Below are 18,789 nucleotides of genomic sequence, written 5' to 3'. Positions count from 1 at the left end.
GGGTCTAGAAAAATGCATAGATGTTTGCCAGCCAAGGATAGTGAAATGGATGTCAGGAAGGATAGGTGGAGGGAACAGCAGGTGCAAAGTCACAGGTGTGAAGACGGCTTCCTTGGAACCACTCCAGAGAGTTTGGCTTGGCCAGAGGGCAAGGAAATGCGCGTAGAGGAGGCTGGAGACAGAGGCAGGGGCCGGTTGTTGGTTTGGAGTTTAGGCTTCACCCAGTGGCACTAGCATATCTTAACAGCTTTGTGTCATTGTTAAGAGCTTGGATTCTAGAACCTGACTGCCCAGGATCAATTCCTGGCTTTGTACCACTTACTAGGTGTGTCCTGTGGGGCAAATTCCTAAGCTTCTCTGTGCCTCACTTTCCTTATCTGCAAATGAGGATAATAATGGAATTGTTGAAAGGACTACATGAGTTAATATCTAGAAAGTGCTTAGAACGGTGCCAGGTAGTCAATCGATGTTAGCTGTTATCGTTACTAGCAATGATAGCACATTACAACTACTGCTACTCATGCTGGGGCACCACCGAAGGACGTTAAGCAGGGAAACAACTGGAGTAGCCGCTTGGCTCTCAGTCTGAAGCCCAGGGTCCTGGCTGGATGGGCAGGACAATGGTGATGCAGGTGAGGCACCTAGGGGCAAACTTTAAGGAGGCATTCATTCTCTAGGGTTGTGCAAGTGTGGGTGCAGCCTTAAATCTTCCACGCCTCCCCTCCCCTACCCTGCCCTGGCCCTGCTCACTGGCTATTAAAGTCCTTCTACATGTGTTGACTCATGTGACTAGCTCCCTTCTGAGGCTCAGAGAAGTGACCTCACTTCCCTGTTTGCTGAGCTCAGGAGACAGCTGGGAGAGTCTGGTTCGACCTCAGCACCCTGCCCTCCCTACTTCCCCAGCAGGTACCACACTGAGCAGCCCTCATGGAAGCTGCCAGAGCTGGTGGGAACGACCAGAAGGGGAGGAAGTGCTGACATTGTTATGAAGTGCATGGAGTTGTTGGCTGACACTGCGGGGCTGGGCATCACCACCAACATAACCCACCTTAATGGGGTCTGCTGTGGGGAGGGGGTGCCAGGCTGTCACACCACCAAACTCGGAGCCTTGCTAATCCATCCTGGGGGAGCAACACTTGCAGGCCATGGAGGGACAACTGGTGTAGACACCTTAAATTTCTTTGGCATGGACTTAGCCAGGTCTGTTTACAGACTGGTAATCTGAGGTGACAATCTCACCAAGAGCAGGAAGATCACCCATCCACCTGTCTGGAGATAGTTAATTCCCCACATTCACATAAAAAGAACCACAATCCAAGTTGCTGGTTCAGAAACTAATCAGCCTCTCTTGGATAAGAAACCTTTGGAATCTAGGTACCAGGCCAGCCTTAATAATCACACTGGGTACTTAATAGTGCAAGCTCGATGCTTACCTTTGATAAGAATTTACAAATGTTCACTCCACAGAGCAGGTTCTAACATGAATCCCCATTTTAAAGATGATGAAACTGAGGCTCAGAGAGGTTAAGTAACTTCCCCAGGAGCATATGATTACTAAGAGGCAGAGCTAGGTTTTGTGCCCCAGCCCTGACACTGGAGCCGAGCACATGAAAAATGGCTTGTCAGCAGAGCCAGCCCTGCCCAGGGAATTCCACACACAGCTGGGAGCCTTGTGATGAGAACTGCCTGTTCTCGAGTAGGCTTGTTCTCAAATTGAAATGGATTAAAACCTGCTGGCTGTCCGGGGAATCTCCAGGATATCAAAAGGGAAAGGTATTTGTTTAAAATGGTTACACAAGCAGTTCCCTTTAAAATAATCTGAAAATATGGTTTGAATTTAAACTGAAGATTTAAAGTTCTGTGGAATTCAAAATGTTTGGGGTGTAGTTCTTTTCTGTGTCTTTTTGGCAGTGTCTCTGTGCGAGGACCTGAGAAGGGGAAACTGGCGTGTTTAGCCGCTGATGGCTCTGCAGCTTTGTGAGGTCTGCCTAGGGGTTGTGGGTGTCAGAGGTGTGTGACCGAGCTGGTGGCAGAAGAAAAGTAGCCATGATTCTGGAACAAAGCACTGGGTATAAACAGCTAGTGCCGGGTCTTGGAAGAAAAGCACCTTCCAGAAGCCCCAGCCTGCAGGGCTCACTTCTGAGGGCCACTGTCAGTGAGACTCATGGGTAAAATCAGAGATGCGTTTAGGAGAATTCCCCAAGCCCCCACCTACCGAATTGCCTTCTCCTTTACTTGGGCTGAGAGACTCTCAATCCAGGCCTCTGGCTGGCTTGACAGGAAGCGCCTCCTCCTGGAGACTCCCACCTGCCCTTTCAGGTATCTGAGCTGGGACCGCGCATTGGTTTGGAAATCAAGCAGGACCTGATTGAGAAGTCACACCAACACTCTCCCCTGTCCCCTAAAACCTTGTCCCCCTCCTAACTCCCCCCATCTTACTCCCCAGGCTTCGGAAAAGTAGCCTCTTGGGATAGCAGGGCAAATCTTTCTTCACTCTCTTTCTCAGAAGTAAGGGGAAGTGGGATGAGGGCCGCCCGCACGGCACCCCGGTGGCGAAGCTGAGTGTGGTGTTCAGGCCCAGCTGGGGGGACTGCGGGAAGTCTGGAGGAAGATGCGGTGACAGAGCAGGGGACTATCCCACTCCCCAGCACCAGACAGCATGTGTACCTCCCATATGAAGGCATGTTTTCACCCCCTTAGTGAAAGAGACCCACAGTTCCCTTTAAAATAGTTTACTATTTCCATAGCTCTTCAAATAATCACAGAGGACAGACAATAAAATAAAGTTCAAAGAGCAATGTTCAAAGGAACTGTGTGCATTCTTGGTCAATCTGACTTGTCGGACTAGTTTATCAAAACGGGGCCATTGTGTCCATCCATTCACTCCCTACTCTTAATTCCCAAACTCTTTAGGAGGGAAATTTATATGCAATGATGCAAGTCAGTTATTTTCTAAAGTAAGTGAACAATCCTCCAAAGTGGACACTAGAGGTCAACTGTCTGCAGGGCCTGTCCTTTGAATTATTTTTCTGAGGTCGTGGTGGGCTTGCAGGGAGCCATCTGAACCTTCTGTTGTTTCTGTTGTTTCCTTCCCCGATTAAAAACACACGGCATATTGGAGATGTATGTTAGAGACTCGTAACTAGGCTGTGGCCCTGTGTGGGCCACATTCTGAAGCAAATGAACACACCTATGTATAAACCTCTCTGGCTCCATTTTAAGGCTTCTTGCCACCCCAAGACCCAGAATTTAACATTTAACATTTAACTCCAAGTGAATGGAACTGCACTGGGATGATTTCCAAGAGGTAGAGAACGCTGCGTAATAACAGACTTTGCACAAGGGAATTGCAGAATTAAACCACAAATATAACTGAGTTTATGACTGCTACAAGTAATTTATGATGATATGCTAAAATGTCACAGAGATGTTAAAAAGATTCATGTTGTCAGACCTTGAAGTATGAAGCACACGACCATGAAAGTCACTGAGGACGGATGGGGAAGAATCAAAGCAGATTTAAAAGAACCCATGTGTATCTGTGCTCAGGGACACACACAGAGTAAGGGGCCTTCCCTTCCCCTGCCTGCCATAAGTTCAGAAGTTACTGAAATTCCCATTTCTTTACTGTTCCAGCCCTAGAGTCCTTTGCCAACGGTCCTATCTTGCCATCAGAGATTAGTTGTTCAAGTTCTTCTGATAAAAAGTTAGCGGGAGATGGCTACATGTTGTATGATTCCATTCATGTCAAAGTCAAAGAAGACAAAATCAATTTTTGCTGATGTAAGTGAAGGTCTAGGGGAGAGACACTAACTAGGAAGGGGTAAGAGGAAAACTTCCCGGTTACTGGAATGACCCCCCACCACGTATATAGCGCATGCATATATGTACATACACATGTAAAATTCATCAAACTGTACCCTTACGATTTGTGTATTTTATTGTACACCTCCATAAAACAATTTTTTAAAACTCAGAAAAACTGTTGCTAACTATTTGAAGCTTTGATGAGATGCTCAACCCTCACTGTGTACCTCTGTGTGTCTGCATGGTGCTGGGTACGGGGTCTCATCCACAAACAATTTAGCAATTCTGCCCTCAAGCTACACGGTTCTTGCTGCAAAAAACTGCCGGGTGTCCAACTGTGAAGATGAAGGAGAGAAGCCTTTTGGCTTCCGATGAAATGATCCTTACCCATGATCTGAGCGCTGAGCGCAGGGAGTTAACTTGAGGGGGCAGGAGGCTCATATCCCCAGAATTTGTGAAAGGAGGGACACTGGTGTGTGTCAAGTCTTCCTCTAAGTACGGGGTTAGAATCAGATACACAATTTACAAAGCAAGCCTTGGAATCATAAAGGGTACTTCACTGTTTTCTTATTGTGGTGGAAAAATAAATAACAAAGAAAAGGGAAACATCTTTCTATGCTCACAAATAAGCCCTGCAAACATGCCCCCCTCCCACTTTTTAATTGTGGTGAAATATACATAACACAAACTTTACCATGGAAACCGTTTTGAAGTGTACAGTGCACGAGGTGCATTCATATTGTGCAACTATCACCACTGTCCATCTCCAGAACGTTTTTATCTTCTCCAACTGAAACTCCACCCATTAAACCCTAACTCCCCACACCCCTAGCCCCCCAGCAACCACCACTCTACTTTCTGCCTCTGTGAATTTGGCTACTCTAGGAACATTGCACATGAGGAATCTTACAGGATTTGTCCTTTTGTGTCTTGCTTATTTCACTTCGTATAATATACGTGTGCTTCACTTTTAAACCTGAAAATCAGTTGCTGATCACTGATTTGAATAACCACCAAAAAGTGAGCAAAACTACAGATTCAAATTCGTACATAGCCGTGATAATTGCTCTGTGAGAAGGGGAAGAAGTTCTTCTTTAAGCAAAAAATGATGTTCAATTACTAGAAAACTCCAAAGATGGCAAAAGACTACGAAAGATAACCAGGAGCATTTCTCTGAAAAGTGAGAACCAGGTCAGAACACTGCTCAGTCACTGGGCACTGGACTCAGAGATCTTCACTTTGTCTCTGCTACCAACTGAACAACGGATTTTGGCTGGGGGCAGGTGAGCACAGCTGCCTTGAAACATGTTCTGATGGGGCTGCATTCCTTGATGATTAGGAGCAATATGAAAGAACACTTTCCTACTTATCTGAATGTAAGCCACGAGCTGGCTAAACAAAAAATGAGTTTAGTTTAACATAGGATTTTCCAGCAGATTGTATCAGCCGATTTCTACCTTATTCTTCATTAACTCTTAAAGGATAATGTAAGAATGGGATGTGTGTGTGGGGGGGGTGGGCAGGGAAATGCTTCATTATTAAAACATCCACTTAAAAATTCTTTTTTTTGAAGTTTAGTTGATTTACAATGTGGTGTTAGTTTCCAGTGTACAGCAAAGTGATTCAGTCATATATATATACACACACACACATTCTTTTTCATATTGTTTTCCACTATGGTTTATTGCAGAATATTGAATATAGTTCTCTGTGCTATATAGTACAACCTTGTTGTTTATCTAGTTTATATATAGTAGTTTGTATCTGCAAATTTCAAACTCCTAATTTATCCCTTGCCCCACCCCCTTTCCCCTTTGGTAACCATAAGTTTGTTTTCTATGTTTGTGAGTCTGTTTCTGTTTTGTAAATAAGTTCATTTGTATCATATTTTAGATTCACATATAAGTGATGTCATATGACATTTGTCTTTCTCTGTCTGACTTACTTCACTTAGTATGATAATCTCTAGGTCGATCCATGTTGCTGCAAATGGCATTATTTCATTCTTTGTTATGGCTGAGTAATAGTCCATTGTTTATATATACCACATCTTCTTTATCCATTCACCTGTTGGTTGCTTCTATGCCTCGGCTATTGTAAATAGTGCTGCTATGAGCACTGGGGTGCATTATCTTTTTGAATTATAGTAAAACATCCACCTTTCATTTAGGTCAGCCCGCAGCTTTGAAAATCCACTCATGAGGGAGCAGGGATGGGGAGCAGGAGAGCAGATTCCATTAAGACAGAGATCTGTTCTGGGGGCCACCCCAACACTGCCCTCCAACATCACCCTGTGTGAGAAACACTCCCTGCCCTGAGCCCAGGCACCTCACTCATTCTCTGGGCCTACGCTTGGCTGGGCTACTTTGGACAAGCACCTGACCTCTCTACACTGCAGGTTTCTCGTCTGCAGTATTTGGCTGAAAACATGAACTATGCAGGGCTTCTACAAGCATTGGAATGAAGCCGTCTGTGTAAAGTGCAGAGAGTGGGGCTGGGCAAGGGGCAGGCTCTCAACTAGTGATGGCCACATCATTACCATCCCCACAGATGGGACAAAGGCCCTGAGCCTCTGAACTCTGTAGTAGGCAGAATCCTAAGATGACCCCAGTGGCTCACCCCCTTGTTTTTTCTCTTCCCTCTGTGTGTGGGAGGGACTCTGAATACTGTGTCACTCATGTGATGAGCTTATGTTATAACGGCCCAGTGGGCTTTATCCTGGTGGGTCTGACCTAATCAGTTGAGCCCTTAAAAGAGACTGGGCTTTTTCTGGAGAAAGAGATTTGAAGCAGTAAAAGGATTTGACATGATGGAGACTCTCTGTAGCTGGTTTTGAAGATGGGAAGGGCCACGTGGCAAGGGAATGTGAGTGGCCTCCAACTGCTGAGAGCAGCCTTGGCTGTCAGCCAGTGAGGAAAGGGGGACCTTGGGCTTATAACCATGAGGAACTGCATTCTGCTACAACCATGTGAGCTTGGAAGAGAACCCCAAGCTCGAGATAAGCACAGCCTGACCAGTATCTTGATGTTAGCCTTGTGAGACTGAGCAGAGACTCCATCCACACCATATCTGGGCTTCTGGCCCACAGAACTGTGAGCTAATTCAAGGGTACTGTTTTAAGCCACTCAGTTTGTGATAGTTTGTTATGCAGCTGTAGAAAACTAATTCAGAACTTGAAACCAGATAGGGTACCAGGTAGGACCTGCTGAGCTGCTCAAGGAAAGGGGTTTGGACAAATACAAAGTATTGTCTAGGACACTGGGCCTAGACAATACTTTGAGCTGAGTTACCATTATAGAAGGTGTTGTGTCAAGTGGATAGCCTTTAAGGGAATGTACATCAATGAGGATGTCTCAAAATACTATATTTACTGTAAAACTTTAGATGCTGGAAGGGGACAGGGAGGGAGGTGGAAGAGTGGGTCAGAGAGAAGGTGATGCTGTCTGGTCATGTCGCCTAGATCTTGGGCAGAGCAAGAACAGGTGGGTCCTCAGATGAAAACCAGAAATCAAGGTGTAATCCGGTGGGAAGCCTGGCCTTAAAACCCCAGGGGTCCGAAAGTGTTGGCTGTGCAGGGCTCGCCAAAGCTGAAGGCTGGTGGGAGGTGACATCCAGGATCCATGGTAATTACTAACCAGCCCCCATTTGTTCAGCATCTGCCATGTGCCAGGGACTTCCTATATATTTCCTTTAGGTGAACTGTTCCCATTCACAGCTGGGAGGATGCCCAGCTGAGATTCAAAACCAGGACTGCCTACGCCAAAGCCCACGCACTGCAGCTACTCCAAGACATCCACCAAGGTCACAGGCTGCTGGGCAGCCTGGGCTCAAGTGCTGGCCCCAACCCCAGTGAGGGAGGGGCAATGGTCAGAGAGGCTTGTTTCAGTCTGTATACTCAACAGCACCGACACAGAGACAAGAGCGCTGTTTTCTTTTCCAAACACCCACTCTGAATACCTGCCCTGCCCTCTGCCCTGGTACACAGGCTCCTGTGACCACAGGAAACGTTCTGTAGGGAGGAAGGAGGCTAGTCATCTAAAACAACAAACTCCCTACCCAGTAGGATCTCGTAATCTTGCCCCTCAGAGCTCTGACCCCAACTCCAACTCATGAACACGTACTGCGCGACCGGAGATGACATCTGCTCACCCTCTCACCTCTGACATCCTCACGACCTCTCCACTGCCTTTACTCCCCCTCCTCTGGCAGCAGTCCACCCTCTGCTCTAGCACTGTCTGGAGGATGACCACACTGACTCACTCCTGCTCTGTCCTTGCAGCCACTGGATGGACAGACAGCAGTATCTGCCCACTGCAGACAGGGATGTCAGCCTCCACCAAGTGGCAGCTGAGAGGGGGGTGAAACTGGTCTTGGTGGGGAGGCCTTCCGTCTACCTATTTCTTAACTACAGAGGCCCAGCTTCTTGATCACTTACGCGGACATGACTGTGGAGTGTGAGTGTATCACCATCCCAGGAGCCAGGGCAGCAGCCAACAGGGAAAACAGCCTTCCGTTTAAACCTCTTGTTTTAGGGACTAAGGGTTAGTACTTATTGTTGTTATTTCCAGCAATCTCTTTATTGTTTTTTATTTAAAAATTTTTTTTCAGTTTGTTTGAAATATAATTGACATAAAGTACTGTGTAAATTTAAGGTGTACAACACAATGGTTTGATTTACATACGTCATGAAATGATCACCACGATAAACCTAGTTACCACTGTTTCCAGCAATGTTCAAGGCAGGGGTAGGGGTTGGGGGGCAAGCAATCCACATGGCCTGGCATGGAGAGTAAGTCTTTGAATGAAGCTCTCTCCAACGACCATGAGCCAGGTCAGCAAAGTGATTCCTCTGGCAAACCAGGTGGGCCAGGGGAAAAAAGGCCAGCAAAGCTAGGCTGCACACTCCAGGAAATCTTTGGGGCCTGACAGATACATGCTTTCCTCACCCAGAGAGGCCAGGACAGCCCTAGGAGGTGTTATGTCAGTGAGGAGGGCAGTTGTGGACTATGTTACATCAGAGGATGGTTATTATGGAAGGTGTTATGTCAACAAGATCAAGTGTTATGGAAGGTGTCATGTCAATAAGGAGGACCATTAAGAAAGGTACTGTGTCAAGAAGGATGGTCATTATGGAAGGTATTATGTCCATGAGGATGGCTGTTACGAAAAGTATTAACATGGGAGGCATTAAGTCAACAAGAATGGACATTATGGGTGCTTAGCCATCATGGATGGAGTTATATCAACAACGATGGTCTTTATGGGAGGTGTTACATCACCTGGGGTGGCCACTATTGGCACCTGGACCGTGCCAGTGTTGGGACTAGCGAATGATCTTAATATAATTATGTCAAAAATTCAGGGAGGTGAAAAACTATTTGAGGGGCCCAGAAGGCTGAGATGGGGGTTTTCAGGAGCCTGGCTCCAGATTACATTGTGTAATGTAATTTACAGGTGGAAGAAAGAGGCAGCAGCACTTTCCTTTTCACGAACCGTATTCCTTCCTCACAGCAGGAGTTGGTCCTACTGCTAAGTGCTGTTTCCAAAGGAGGAAGAAGAGGATGGGAAGAAAACTCAGCTAGAAAATCCCAGGGTAGTGAGGCATTTACTCGTCAGTCAATTACATTCTGCTTTGCTCTTACAGCTGGTCTCCAGTTATAAATCACACATTGAAGGATGACCCTTCATTACATTCTTCCAGATAGAGGATCACTTAGCAAGTTGTCTTTTCAGAGATGGTGGGAGAACGGTTTTAAAAGAACGAGAGAGCCACACTTCTGTTCCAGGGCATGTCTTATTTCTGATGGTCCTCATACCTCAGACACCAGAACACCTGTCCTCCTCCTTCTCCTTTCCTGCCTGTGGAAGGTGTTCTCCATCCCCAATCTTTATTGTGGTTCTTATACATTCATTTTGCTGTACATAACACATTGGACAGTGTCTCAAACTCAAATGCTTTCAGAGCCCAGGCAGGAAATATAAATGAGAAAAGCCAACACAGTGAGGAGGGTCTTCGTTGAATCACAAGGTAACGTGCTCTACTAAATACGTTGTAATTCAGCTTTTTTCCAAAACACATCAAACAGGTCTGGGCCAAGGCCCCCAGGCCACCTGTTTGTAGCTCCTGGTTTACCTGTTTGACTCTCTCCTGGGTGGTGAGCCCCCAGACAGCAAGGGACTAGGGCTTCCTACCTCTGTATGTCAAGCACCCAGCACAAGGGGCCTCCAACATCTGCGGAGTGAATGGAATTTGTCACCAAATGACCTAGGACTTTGCTAGATCTTTTCAAGATATTCTAGGCAAAAATCAAATTCCCTAGGCCTGCTCAGTGCTAGGCACTAAAAGGGGACGGGGTTGGGGGTAGGGTGGGTGAGAAATGTAGCAAATTGCTCATCAAGAAAACTTGCTCCAAATGGAGAAGGCAGTTGTGGTCATTAGTTCCCTGATTCCTAGTGGCTTAATACTCCTACTCTATCCCTTCCACATGACCACATTCTTGCAGGAAGCGACTACAGTTGGAAGACCTTTTGGAAGACAGAATCATTACTATACCCATACCCAGCTTAAACTTTTTTTTTAATTTAAAACTATTTTTAAGGCAAAATTGTAGTGATAGAAGGCAAATCAATGGTTGCCAGGGCACAAGGGGCAGGGACTGTCAGCAAAGGGGTCTGGAGGAATTTCCCAGGGTGATCGAAACGTTGCGTCATGTACCCGACATGCCATGGAGAGTGGTGGATTTTAATAGACATTATACCCCAATAAAGCTGGAAAATACATTTTACTTTTAGATAAATAACATATGGAGCACAAATTTAAAAAAAGAAAGAGAGTTTACCCATAAAATTTCTTTATTTTACCTAGAATCTGGTGCTGTTGCCAGAGTCAACCACTGATAACAGTTTGCGTGTCCTCCGACAGGTAATCGATGAATATGACTATATAACTGTGGGGCACCCTGATTTCATTTTATTTCATTTCATTTTGCCAAAGGGTAGCAGACCATCCTCATGGTTCTGAATCTTGTGTTTTCCTCTCCAGAATACATCTTGGGGGTCCCTCCATGTCTGTACATGGAGCTACCTCATTCTTTTAAACTCCTGTGTAGCATTCCACTGTTTGAATGGACCAACATTTATTTAACCAGGCTTTGAATGATGGACATTGGGGTTGTTTTCAGTCTCCAGCAACCAAGGGAAGGAGCGGAAGATGCTTCTCTGGAGTTTCCAGGTGGCAGCAGGACACACCTTCCCTGGTGTCCCAGGTTCCTGGCTAGAACTTGAACTGTATTCCCACAGAGGCAGAGAGCAGGGAGGCTGGAAGATGTTATTTCAAAGGTTCAGCTGTATTGTTTGGGGTAGGCTTCTGTGAGATGACCCAAGCACTGTTTACAATTTGAAAAATGTCTTCTATGTTGTGACAAGTTGAGAACTTACTCTTGACAGCCTGAGGCTGAAGTGCCTGATAAGATTGCCAGCAACTTCCAGGCCAGTTGGGCAATCCTCCTCCATCTCTCAGCAGGGATAAAGGCAGGGGCCCGGGGCAGACTCCACGGAAGATCCAGCTCAGATTTCATGGCCTGGCACACTCCAGCCAGTGTACCAGTTTCCGACACCTGCGTACAAACACAGCTGTAATCCTCAGAAGCCCACCGGGCACACCTGTTCGCTCCTCACCTGTAACTGGGCATGACGGGTAAGTTATATAAAACCGGTCTGGTCGGTTCCTCCGCTAAAAGGAAATGCGTATGTGTGTATACGCGCGCAGGTACTCACTTACAAACAGTTTTTAAAAACATGTTCTAGTGTCATGGAAAACACCTTCTTGCAGTTTTTAATCCAGGAGCTTCACTTCTAGCTTTCCCGATGTCCTCACAAGGGGCCGAAAGCTGACGGCACCGGGATAGGGACTGAGGCAGAGGGAGTAGGAGCAGAGCCTGAAACAACCTAACTGTCTCCCAAGAGCGGCCTGGTTACACAGGCAACAGCCTGGCAGTTTGGTCCAGACTGTCTGCTGTTGAAAATCTCAGTGTTCTTCTTGGGCCCACTGCAAACTAATAACAAATCTTAACTGAGGAATCTGTTCTAGGCCAGCCACTGTGCTGAGTGATTTGCAGACATTATTTTGTGGGGACCGCCAGTCAGCCACGAGATGCTGCTGTCCTCATTTTGGAATGAAGGACACTGACTCTCAGGGAGGCTGAGTAACTTGCCCAAGTCACCTACTTAATAAGTGGTGGAGTTAGGATTTGAACGAAGCTTTGCCCAACCCCAAGGCTTGTCTGAATGACGTTGCTTCCAAAAAGCTAGAAGGTAACTACTAGCCTACTGAGATCTCTGGCTCAAGTCCTTCCATTTCCATTTCTCCAGTGCCTCCCACCAGTTTCCAGTCAGGAATCTGGGGCCTTTGGGATGTTTGGTCTGAGGAAATGAGAAATGCGGCAGTGAGCAAGAACCAGAAGGCAACAATGACCAAGACGCTAGGTCTATGCCTTGAAGATGCTCCAAGGCCCACTTCAGTGAGCTTTGTCAGCAGGGCTGTGGGCGGTGAGGACGGCCCATCGTCACAGGCTGAGTCCTCCCTGGGCTGAGACAGTGTCCCAGGGCCTCCAGCATAGTGTAGACTTCCAGCAGGAGCAGCAGCATACGAAAACTTTGCCCTCTGTGCTGCTGGCTCTTGGCCTCTCCCCATGGCCGGTCTGCTGCTCTGCACCAGAGTCAAGTGTCTGTCTGGGTCCAGGAGACGCCCTGAGCCCTTCAAACTCAGGGGCTTCACCTCACCACCTCTGCATCATCCATGATGTGCTGGGACCTCTCACCAAATGTTTGTGAGTTGTTCTTAGATTAAACAATGTTTTAGCCAAACATCCTCGTTTGAAGTAGCCTGATGTTCCTGCCACCAGATCAATGATGGAAGATAAGGCATCTGTTTGGAGGAACCTGGCATGTGTCTGGACGTCCACCTTCCCAGCCCGGCTCCCAGCTGGACCACACACTGTCAAGCGTTGAGAAGCCTCCTCATGGCTCCAACCTCCAAGCATTGTGTGACATTGAACATGGCCAAGTGGGCAGATTCCAAAACCAAAACAACAGCCTGACTTGAACTCCATGTAAATTTTGGACTCAGAAAGCTGATTAACTCATTCCTGAAGACTGTCTTTTAGTGTCCCAGCCAAAGGCAGCAGGTTGGCACTGGTACATTCTTGTAGAAATGGCACATTTCACCTAGAATGCTTTGATCTTCTGCATTGAGGGTAAGGAATATTCGCACTTCATTTAAAACTTAAAGTTATATCATCTGTACTCATGGAACAGTTTTAATTTACGTTTTTTCCAAAACATTTCCAAATATATTATTTAAAGATGTTCACACTCTGAGGTGCAGTGGTTAATGGTCTCCTAGCCATATTTCTGAGCTACACGTCCATCTGGCAGAATGGACAGCCGGTCCAAGATGACCGCCCCTCCCTGGCAAAGACAGATCAGCCAAGGCTCTCAAGTGGTGCCGTTGGCTTGGGCTGTGCTCAGGAGAAAAGTGAAACCTGTAGATCATTTTTTAAGTACAGTAATTGAAGAAAGAACGTTTAATTTTTATAAAAATTTGTGAAGCATATGTCTGTAAAACAAACTCTGATTTTTCTACTGTATTCTATCACAAATTCAGTGCCAGTATTTAGAGAAAACCAAACCAACCAAACCAAGCTGGGATATTGTGGAGCGATGTGGTTCACATGGGAGAATGTTCAGGACGATACAGAGTCCTTGTCATGATCTTTACTGCTACCAGCAAACTGTCCTTCGCCCAGGCGGGCTCTGCTGAGTTACACCGTGGGCCAGTACGCCCAGTGTAACTACTTCCTTCCAGTCTTTTTTCCTAAGACTCGAGTCCCACTGTACCCGCACACTACTTGACATCTGCTTCTTTCATTGTACCACAAGCAGTCCTCCATCATTTTATGGCTCTTCCCTTGCAAGTTTCCAGGAGTGGGGTTGCCTTCCTGAAAACCCACCCACACCTCCATCCACTCCCTCTGGGACACACGTCTAAAGGGACCAGCAGAGACTTATGAGCATGTTCCTCCCAGGGAAGACCCCAGGCCCTGGGGTAAGGCAGTGAACCCGACCACCCAGGAGGTGTCTTCCACCCCCCGTAGGGACACAGAGAGCTGTGGTCCCATCTGTCAACCCACATTTTCTTTTTTCCCCTCTCCAGTTTTCCCAGTGCACACATGCAGTCAGTGGGACTCTGCTTCCCTCCTACTCCTCTTCTGTCTGATTTGCATCAGATTTGAAGCCAGAAGACCCAGGCTTTAGAACTTCTTGCCCTTGCCACCCTTCTCATAGTGTGATTTGAAGAAGTCATTTAACTTCTATAAGCTTGTACCCTCTCCTAGAAGAACCTGGCATGAGGGTCGACTTGGATTATCCATTTGTTTATTCCACTGATATTTATTAAGTGCCTGCCATGTGCCAAGCATAATTTCAGCCACTCTCCTCATGGGGATTGGATATGAACATGTCTGAGTGGCTCCACTAGCTCAGGGGTCTCCAGAAGGTCCACAAATCAGCTCATAAGATGTTAGGGCTGGTGGTTCCTCTGCATGGTCCAAGCCCCTACATGAAAGACTGGAAAACTGAGGCCTATGGAGACAAGGCAAATTTTCCCAAGTCACAAGGCTAATGGTTGACAAGACTTGAAGTTAGAACCAGGTGTCCTGACTCTTAAGTCTGGCGCTCCTACCACTCTGTCCACTGCCTTGCCAATGGACAATGACGACGTCCTCCTGGGCTCACACCTGCACTACACTTCAGCCTCCCTTCCAGTTGGATGGGGCCATGCCACTGAGTCTGAGCCAACAGAGTGGCAGCAGAAGTGATGTGAAGCAACTTCCATTCCTGAATCATAAAACCCTCCAACTAAGACCCCTCCTGCTCATTTTCCTTCCATCAGTTTGAAATGGATGAACACAGAACCACACTTCTTGAAGACAGTGGAGCCAGAAAGTGGAAGGAGCCTGGGTCCCCATTTAGTTGCTTGGAGGAGATCCCCTGTTTGAGACCTTCTATAAGCAAGAACTAACCGTCCATCATGGTCGAGCCATTATATATATTTGGGTTTCTGTTATAGCAGCTCAATACATGTTACACCATAACTATTAGACATATCAAGGTAAAAAGTCAGTAAGAACTAATCAGTCCTCAGTGCAGACATGAGGAGCTACCAGAGCCCATGACCATCTTCAGCCTCCTCAATACACAGTGCTCATACATTGATCATGTAACCAAAAAGTAAATACTTGAAAATAAATTAAAAATATTTCCCTTGCCTAAAGTTTATGATTAATTTCAACTGGAAGAAATAGAGAGTAGAGTAAATCACAGCCTGGGGTGGTGAGAAGCCAGTACTCTGAAACAAGACTGCCCAGATTCACAGACGGCACCGCCATGCATTTGCTGGGCTTTCAGGCAAGTTGCTTCACCTGTTACTCACTGCCCTTCACTTCCTCTGACATTTTCCGTACAAACCCTTGGACCCAGAAATTCCTCATCCAGGAATTTCATCTACAGATAAACCTGTCCATATACCTAACAAAGTCAACCACAAAGATAGTCAGTGAAGCTCTGTTTATAGCAACAAAAGATTGGAAACAATCCATTAATAAGGGTTGGATTAAGTATAACAAGGTGTCCCTGTGACAAGGAATATTATGCAGCTGTCAAAAAGCATGTGACAGCTCCATATGTTCTGGTATAGAGAGTACCAAGATGCATTACTAAGTGAAAAAAAATCAAGGAGCGTAGGGGACACATCTTAAACTATGTACTATATTTATGCTCACGATTGTGTAAAGAAAGGAGAGATATATCTATATATATATATATAGATATATATATATTTATAAACTTGTATATGCACAGTGTAGCTCAAGAACAATGCACAAGAAACCATAGATGCCTCTGGGAAGAGGCCTGGATTCAGAGGCAGAAGGAGTCATACTTTTTCCTGCAGACCATTTTGGTCTACCATCTCAGTATTACTACATACCCGCTGGGAAACCCTGGGGAAGTTACTTCACCTTCCTGTGTCCCTCTGTTCATGGCATTACAGGAGTACGTGCTTGAGGATGGAGAACCAAATGACTAACAGGTCTACTCAAGAACACCTCCTCAATTTACATTTTATCAAGAGGAAACAGCTTCGTTTTTATTACTCAAACATTGTGTCATCTATCATAGTTACTTTTGGCCAATGTCTATTTGGGAAACATGTATATTTACATCTCCAAACACAACACAACATGTTAAACAAAATGCATGCTGCACATACAATAGGCAGGATGGCAGGATCTAGTGGAGAGTCAACAAACGGGTGCAGCAAGTTATTACACACAAAGCAACTGCTTGTGAAGAGCCCCATACAGTAAATGGTCTGGCAATCTGAAAGAGTTACCTTATGCATTTTACATTTAATAGAACTGGTTGTTAATTATATATGGGTATCCTCCAGTGCTTTACTGCACTTTTGGAAACTGTTGAGGGTTTGGGTTTTGTGCAGTGGACTGTGACAGCTTTCCTCCACATGAAATAATGAGGTGTTCGGCATCAATGTTTTTGTGCAGAAAGTCTGGTTTTTAGGAATGAATTACTGATATTATGTGAGAGATGCTCACTTGTAAAATACTCAGAAGAGTGGCCGGCACAGAGCAGAAGCTCAATGTGTGTTAGCTATTACAGGCAGTAGTTAGTAATTTTTAAAACACTGACCTACTGAATACAAACCCAAGGCTACAAAGAGGTGAGGGAGGAAACTTGGCTTTCCTTGCCAGGTTCTCTAGAACGTTGCCAGCTGCCTGGGAGAAGGTGATGGGCTAATTACAAGGTTGTAGGAAGTGGTCTGAAACAATTTGATTGCGGAATAATTTTTATAATTTAGAATGATAATTAAAGGGTAGGAACCTTTCTTAATCACCCAGGTGGAGAGCCTTAGCTATGGCTCCCCCGTGTCACCCCCACTGTCCCACCCATCTTGACCGCAATCATGGATCCTTCTGACCAGCAAACTCCTCTTCTCCTCCATCCAAACCCAAAGCAACACAACTGAGCAAAATTGAAGGTGAGGCTTGTGTTATAAGCCAAGGGACTCAGTTCTGGTTTTTTTTTTTTTTTTAATAGGAAAAAAAGTGCTGCTGGACTATTAGTACCAGCTAGCTGGGGTATGCCTAAAATTCTTGAATACCCACCAACACTGTTCAAACCCTGCTTGCTGATAGTAGAGGGAGGAATGCTTCCTCCATAGATGCTAGTGAAACAACGACGACAGCCCAGGGGAGCGTGGGGCACAGGCGTTAACACATTGTGGGCCAGAATGTACCCCAGGACAACAGGACAAGCTCCTCACAGGGCAACGTGGAAATGTGTATCCAAAGCCCTAACCTTTTCTCTACTCTTCATCCCAGCAATTCTATTTCCAGAATTTTACTTGGATAAAATAGTCAAGAATGTGCAGAACAATACAACCATAAGAATACCTTCTCAGATGTATAAAATGGGGTAATCTAGCTTACACTGTTTTATAATGTTGGCAAAACAAAGATAACATTTCATGTCATTACAGAATCTATGCCACATAATTTTTAATGTGTTTTCACTGAACATACCTATCAAGATTGATACAAGCAGTCCCCTATTGTTGGACATGTTCTATTTTTAGTAGGAAAAATTGAAAGCAACCTTAATGTCCAACATCAGGGGACTCGTTAAAGCCATACAATGAGATGGTCCCATTTTTGGTTTTATATACACATATATACACAACAAGATTATACACCAAAATGACCGAGGTGGCTTGCTCACAGATGACTTTTTTCCCACTTTGGTTATATTGTTGCCAGTTTTTCTACAATAATTATACATGTATTACTTAAAACATTTAAAGTATTGTTTTCAACTTCATTCACTCACATTTATAGGCTGGGACAACCTCTGGAAGAATGGGGGAGGGGCAGGGTATAGTCCTCACAGATGAAGTGGTAGTATTTGAGGTGAACCCTGAGGCTGACAGGTCAGGACCTGAGCACATTCCTACGACCAGCAGAGCAGCCGTCTCTGACTGTGTCACACAGATCTGTGTGGGTGTGGGGGAGGGTGGGGGGAGGACTCATCAGTCCTGCCAGTTACACATTCCAGACAGCAGTCACCAGCTCCTCATTTGAATCTGAAGAATGATGAACACACTCACTGACCCAGGGTGAGTGAACACATCATTTGATGTCTACTCGTATTTCTGGCAAGAAACAATGGCAGCAAGAATGGGGTCACTGACCCGACTCTGGTATCTGAGTAGTTCTTGGAAAGCTACTAAGCTGAGGTTTTAACAAGGTTATGGTTTTCACGTAACCAGTCCTTCATTTTTAAAAGTAGGAGAGCTGGCAGGAATACCAAACTCATACAAACACACCCACAAGGGTGCAAACTTTCTTTTACTCTTCATCTCTATAGTGACACCAGATCCATTTTCACTCCACAGAGTCTTAATAGAGTTCAGAGATTAATAAAAACAAATCCACTGTGCCAGGCTCTCTGGCTTTCTCCATCTTTCTGGGACAGATTCCAGTAACTTCTCAAAGGCCCCCACCAGTTAGACTAACCCTAAGCCTTTGGGCAAAACAGATGAACTCTGTGACGGTACCAACAACAAAGGCACAGCCTTCAGTAGACCAGCAATATGGCCTCACAGGTCCAGTTCCTGAAACCACAGGAAGGATCTGAGAAAGTGAAACAGGAGAGTTCCTAGGCTTCCTTGTATTTATACAATAAACCATGAGATATGGCTTTGACAGTCAAGAACTTCCTAGAAGGAACAGACTCCATTGGAGCTACTGGAGACCAAAATGGTAGCCCTCTCCAGGCCGCAGGGAGAAATCAGATGTGCAACAGAAGCCAGTTCAGACATGGTTGTCGTTAGTAACGCCTTGATGCCTT

The 18,789-nt window shown here is 45.7% G+C and overlaps 1 protein-coding gene across 2 annotated transcripts in view; it reads right to left on the bottom strand.

The window, feature by feature from the left end:
- Positions 1–18,789, bottom strand: part of CDCP1 (CUB domain containing protein 1) — a 56,504-nt gene that overhangs the window by 36,123 nt on the left and 1,592 nt on the right. The window lies entirely within an intron of this gene.

This window comes from Camelus ferus, chromosome 17 (assembly GCF_009834535.1).
Source record: "Camelus ferus isolate YT-003-E chromosome 17, BCGSAC_Cfer_1.0, whole genome shotgun sequence".
NCBI lineage: Eukaryota > Metazoa > Chordata > Mammalia > Artiodactyla > Camelidae > Camelus > Camelus ferus.
This window is presented reverse-complemented; position numbering and strand designations above follow the sequence as displayed.